This window comes from Protopterus annectens, chromosome 11.part0 (genome assembly GCF_019279795.1).
Source record: "Protopterus annectens isolate FY-2018-M chromosome 11.part0, PAN1.0, whole genome shotgun sequence".
Lineage (NCBI taxonomy): Eukaryota > Metazoa > Chordata > Ceratodontiformes > Protopteridae > Protopterus > Protopterus annectens.
In genome coordinates, this window is record NC_056745.1 from 1,026,839,861 (window position 1) to 1,026,845,860 (window position 6,000).

Below are 6,000 nucleotides of genomic sequence, written 5' to 3' on the forward strand. Positions count from 1 at the left end.
CCTTGTCAATGGAATCACCATACAGTGCGGAACGGGAACTCTAACATTCTTGTCACTGCAGTGCAATCTCGGAGTTGGCATATTTAAGTAACAGGGGGTGTGGGGGGATAAAGGGGGGCTTGACCCCTGCAAAAATATGAACTAAGAAGTTTTCACATTTTAGATGTTCTTTTAGGCTTGATATTTCAAATCTTTGATTGTCTGGTCTTCAATAATTAGAGGCTTGATGATTTGAAATTTCGAGCTTTAGAAGTGAAACCCTGTAATGATATGTAGCTAAAATATTACAGAACTATTACCATCACTGAAATGCTTTCAAATAAATAAAAGTACAAATAAAGGATATTTTGAACATAAATCAAATGTCTGTCCTGTGAGACAAGGTTTCTCGTCTACTCAGATACCCCCAGGAAAAGCACTAAGCCTTATTTAAATGCTAAATTAAATAAACAGTTTTGAAAAAAGTAGCATCAGCTTACCTGAAGAAAATATCTTAGTTCAAGGAAGAGGAAAATTAAAAGACTACAAAACAAAGCTCTAAAATTTTGAGGATTTTTTCTCCTTCCTGTGTCATCATATGGCTCCTTACCCAGTGCCCCGTGTCCATTGTTGGATCAACAAGCCACCTCTCTAACCTCCCAGACTTACTCTGCATGTCTGGAGCTGACATAGAACTTAAGGGCATCCTGGGGCTCTGGTCATTCACATCCATGGGGGACATTTTATACCTTACCCCTGTTACTTCACCCCTCTGTTTGGTCCCTTTGTGGTATGTCCAAGGACCAGGTTGTGCAGTGTGGACTTGCAGTGTATTGTCCTACCTCTGAAGCAGCTCAGCTTTATCCCTACCCCATGCACCTCTTTAGCACACACTTTCTAGTGTGAAATCCTCAGCCTCCAACAGGGATTATCGCAGGAGAAGCTCATGGAACCAACTATCCTCCAGGGATAGTAACACTTATCTCTCCTTGCCACTCCATCAGAAGCTCAACCTGCTATTTGAACCTGGGTCAACAGGGATATATTCAGGGCTTCTTCTCTATGTGCCAGCAGAGTGCCCCCAAAAAAGCTTCATATTGAGAACTTATTCTCTCTTATAGCTCTGCCCTACAACCGACCTGAGTTTCATCTGAGGAAAAGATTGAAGAAGAACTTAAAGGACTAGAAAAATGTATTAGAAAATGTGGCAGTCAGCTATATGTATATCCTTTGTTGTAAAGCCACCAAGACTAAACATGGTTGCTGTGAAGATGTATAGGCACAGCACAATTGAAAGGGAGAGACATACAATACCAAATGATGGCATGGTAGAAGTAATGAAGGAATGTTATTTACAAAGTTAAATTTGCAATTGGGTACCATCAGACTGAATAACAACCTGACAGCAGAAAGATCATTACACTCTAAACAGATGTAGCCTTCATGGTTTACAAATTACTAATCCTGGAATATGCATTTATTTGAGTTTGTTTGCTGTGATTGTCCATCTCAGCATAAGTTGCCCCTTTCAGCAAAGCTCCAAAGATAAAAGCCCCAAGTAGAATGTTACGTACAAAAGATACAAACAAGCATGCAAGCAAAACTGCAATGACTTTAAGCAAATTTAGCAGAATTAACTGTAAATAAAACACAAGAAGATTTTTAGAAAATGCAACAATACATATATTAAATAAAACATGCTGTAGATCATAGATAAAATCTAATAAATGAGTATGGCAATGGTTGAAAACAAAGCAAGTGGAAGGAAACAAAAGATAAAGCCATTTCTGAGAGCATTCTCTTAAAAGCTGAAGCTTGAGATAAAAGTATTTAAGTAACATGCTGGTAGAAGCAATAGTTATATTGCAGTGTGCAGATATGCAAGGTGAAAAAACAAGTGTGAGAGATAACACCAGAGAAATAGACTGCGGTATCAGCACAGAAGGTGTTTGGATAATGCAAGGGGAGTGGTAAATGATGAACTAGATGATTAACAGATAAGCTTAGTGAGTAGAAAGTTGAGCAAGGCTGAGCAAGAAGAATCAGGACTACTGTCATGAAGTATGGGTGCTAAGTGCTCATGCGTGGCATGTATCTGGGTAGACGGAGATAGAGATGGGATGTGAATGTCAGAGGGATAAAAGAAGGGGGGAAATGAAAAAACAAGGCAGTGAGCCTGGAAATGCTGAAGAGGAATATGGGGGTATACTAAAAGTAAGGGAGGTGTGAGGAGAACAGAAGAAAGTGTTAGGGAAAAGGAAAAGGAAAGTAAGTGGTAGAGGAAGAAAGCATGATAGAGACACAGACTGTAGATATAATAAGATGGCGCACTGTCTTTAGATAAGATAAGGAATAGAGTAGCTTAAAATACGTTGTGTGAATAAATAGGAATTTTTGTCTGATGAGTAGAGCAAGAACAAAGCCATGTATTCATTATGCATTCTTTTAATTGCAACTTGAAATATTTTATCTGACATATTTTGTAAGATGAAAAGAGATGGAGGTCCAGTTTTTGGAGATATAGGAAGAATTGAGAGGATCACCAGCAGAGTTGTTTGATTTTGTTATTAGGAATATTTTTTTAATCTAATGAGTAAGAGGCCTGTTTGGTGAGTAGTGTTGAATGATTTGAGTTAAGCTAGGGAATTTTTCAGGTTTTTGAATAAGATTATGTGTGGTAAGTAGTTCAGTCGGGGAATGAAAAAATTCTAGCCAGTGTAGCTGCTTTAGAACCCCACAGTGGTGGGAGTTGTATGTCACATTAGCAGCAAATTTTACAACTTTGCTGTAGAATTGATCAAGGTGATTGGTTTGGATTGCCAGATGATTAATGGGAAGGAAGCTTCATAGAGGAGAGTTAGAAGAAGGAAAGTCGAAACAAATTATTTTCTAACATTATCTATTAGGTAATGTTTTATTCTGTAGAGAAAACCTATTTTTGATGGCTTGTTAATACATCTTTTAGATGGTAGCCAGATTGCCCCTGGGATTCAGCAAGCAGCTGTGCCTGCATGGCAGGGACAGTTCCTGTTCAGCACAGCAGCTCCCCATGCATATTTATGAAGGCGCGCTGCCATGATCTAAAATGGGCATGGTTCCGTGTACAAGCGCAGGGTGTTTGTCTGAGAGCAGATCTCTCACAATGCACACACCCCCTGCACTGCAGAATTGCCTTTCAGCGATTAAAAATGAATGAGAATGCTCATAACACCCCCAACCCATCAGGAAAACAAAAATCTGTGGTCAAAGGCATAAGGGACAATCGTCCCTAACAAGCATATCGCTCAACTGTACAGATTTTTGCAGAATGCCCCGATTTTTGCCTCATATTTTTGGTGTGTTCCCCCTAAAATCTGTACCTTTCTGGCAAATAGCTGTGGACTGAAGTCATTAGATAATGACAAAACATTTGAGTTTAAGACTCCACACATCCTTCGGAAAATTCATGCTAATGTAAAACCTATCATTCTATCAACGTTTTAAGTTTGTAAGAGCAATATTTAAAATCTGTCCCTATTTGTCCACCCATCATTTTAGGCTTTGTTCAGATATTTTGCTCTAAGAGGGTTGAGAGGTATGCTACCAAGCCAAAAGTTATTAGGATAACACAGGTAACGCAAGCACATAGCGTACACCTCCCAACCCATCAGAGTAAGGAATGTAGACAAAGCCAAAAGGGACAATTGTCCCACAAAGCAGAAAGTTGATAAAATAACAGGTTCAGCATTAACAGGGATATTATGAAGGATATAGATAAAATAACACAGCAACATGCAATAAAGTTTAAGTGTAGCTGTGCGGGTGTGCCCGTTGCTTAGCTATGCTTACTCCAGCTGAAACAGCACAAGAAGTTAAATAGCAAGAGACATCCAACATAAACAGTGTTGCAATAGTGTAGTGGTTAGAGCATATGCTTTGTGAGTAGCCATTCCTGGTTCAATCCCCACTGTGACCAGTTTACATTTGAAAGCAGTATATAAACATTTTTTTAGTATTACCTACTAAATAACATATATTTGTTAACCAGAGTACTGCATTAGGTCCAGATGTGAGGTGTCTGTTTAATATAGTTGGGAAATCCCCATATAAACACAAGTGCCCCATACAGTATAGTAACACATGAATAAATGTAATGAAAGTACATTGGGGGATGTCAGGGACAGTAAACAAATTTATAATATGTAATGAATGATGAATCAATGCCATACAGCATATAGTCTATAAAATGAAAAATAAGCAATGCTAAGCATTGCACAGCTCTGCTTACCAGGTGTAAGCATTGTGTAAATATGACTGCTAAGCAATGAATAGCCCAGCTAGGTGGATTTGCCCATCAGTAAGCAGTGCTAAACCTGTCCCTTTAAGCAATGCCAACCTTAGCTAAACAGGTTTGCCCGTAGTTTAGCTTAGCTCAGTATATTCAAAACCATCCAATCATGGCAAACAGTGGGAAATCAGCCATATTTAAACCCCCACAGGTGGGAATACAGCTCATAACTGGTTGCAGCTTCCCACTGTAGGCAGGATGGCAGGAGTTGGGGAGGGATTATGCTTCTGCGCGCAGCACTGGGGCATACAGGAGTCCAATGTCATAGTAGGACTCCTGGTAAAAAAAACATGATGAGAGACTGCTGCAGGGACAGTACATGGGCTCCCATTATAAAGCAGAAGCCTGGAACTATCTCGCCCATGATCTCACCAGTGCCACTGGTATCCCTTGAACTGATGAGCAGGTCAGGCACCACTATGCCTACTTGAAGTGGAAAAAGAGGGAGATCTTGGATGAGTGGGTGTAAGAATCAAGGCAGAGGGTTGATGTCCCAGCACAGTGTAAGTAGTCATACCATAACTGTTTATTAAAGTCCAGCATGTGTATGTGATGGATAGGTATGCCTAAATATGTCTCTATTTCCTTTACAGCTGCAGCTAAGCAGGCTGTGAATCAGGAAGGCCATGTAAGTAGGCTTCAAAGGCTGCGGTGTGAGGCTGGTGAGTAACAATCCTGCTTGTAGTAGTCATACCAAATAAATATGAAGTAGTAGAAATTCATCTGGCAGTATAAAAACTGTTGTATGAGTTGTACTGAATAAACCAGACAATATGACAGTAATAGTGCCATATAAGTCATATTTAAGTAAAACTAACTGCCTGGTAATAAAGCTCTAAATCCTGGACTGGTTGTGTTTACTCTGGTATTGTATGGCATTTATTGTTGCATTCTCTGAATAGTAATGTTGTATCAACCACTGTTACCCACACCGTGCTACATAAAAAAATGTCTAGGAATGTCTGTATAAGACTGTTGTAAGTACAAGATCACAATGTAAACCAAGAGAGACTTAGACAGAAAACACTGAAAATACAGGCAGCAATATTTAAATAGCACACTCTATTGTGACTTAAAATGTTGTATTTTCAGCAGACAAAGCCATGTTTCAAATCCTGGGAGTAGTAGTAAGCTGTATGCATAATCATACCTCTCAACTGCACAGATTTTGTGCAGATAACTGGCCGATATTTTCTGCCTGTTCCTCTGTCCCCCTGGCAAATCATTGGGATGATCTCAGAATTGTAGTCATGAAATAACATACATTTGATTTTCAGACCTCAAAACCTTCAGAAAATGTATATTAAAACAAATCCTGTCACACATACAAACATACCACTGCCCAAACCAAAGCCATAGGTACTGTAATAATACCTGTACCTTAATGATTAGAGCAATGATCATTAAAGTTGTGAGTAATACAAGGATATATAAGTTGTTATTTGACATCACTCTCTCCTCCCACCATATCTGCAACAATAATCTAAATACACAAATCAATGAGTATGTTTACACCAAGCCTACTGTTGGGACATATGTCCCCTTGTTCAATAAATATTGAAATGTGTTTCTATTAATGTTCCATGTTGAAATACTATCATTGGTGGCCTGTAGCTATCAATGTAACCTGCATGCCATTGTAATGGCCATTGTGGTTCATTATATGCATGTGTTCTGTTTGCTATGCAACTGTT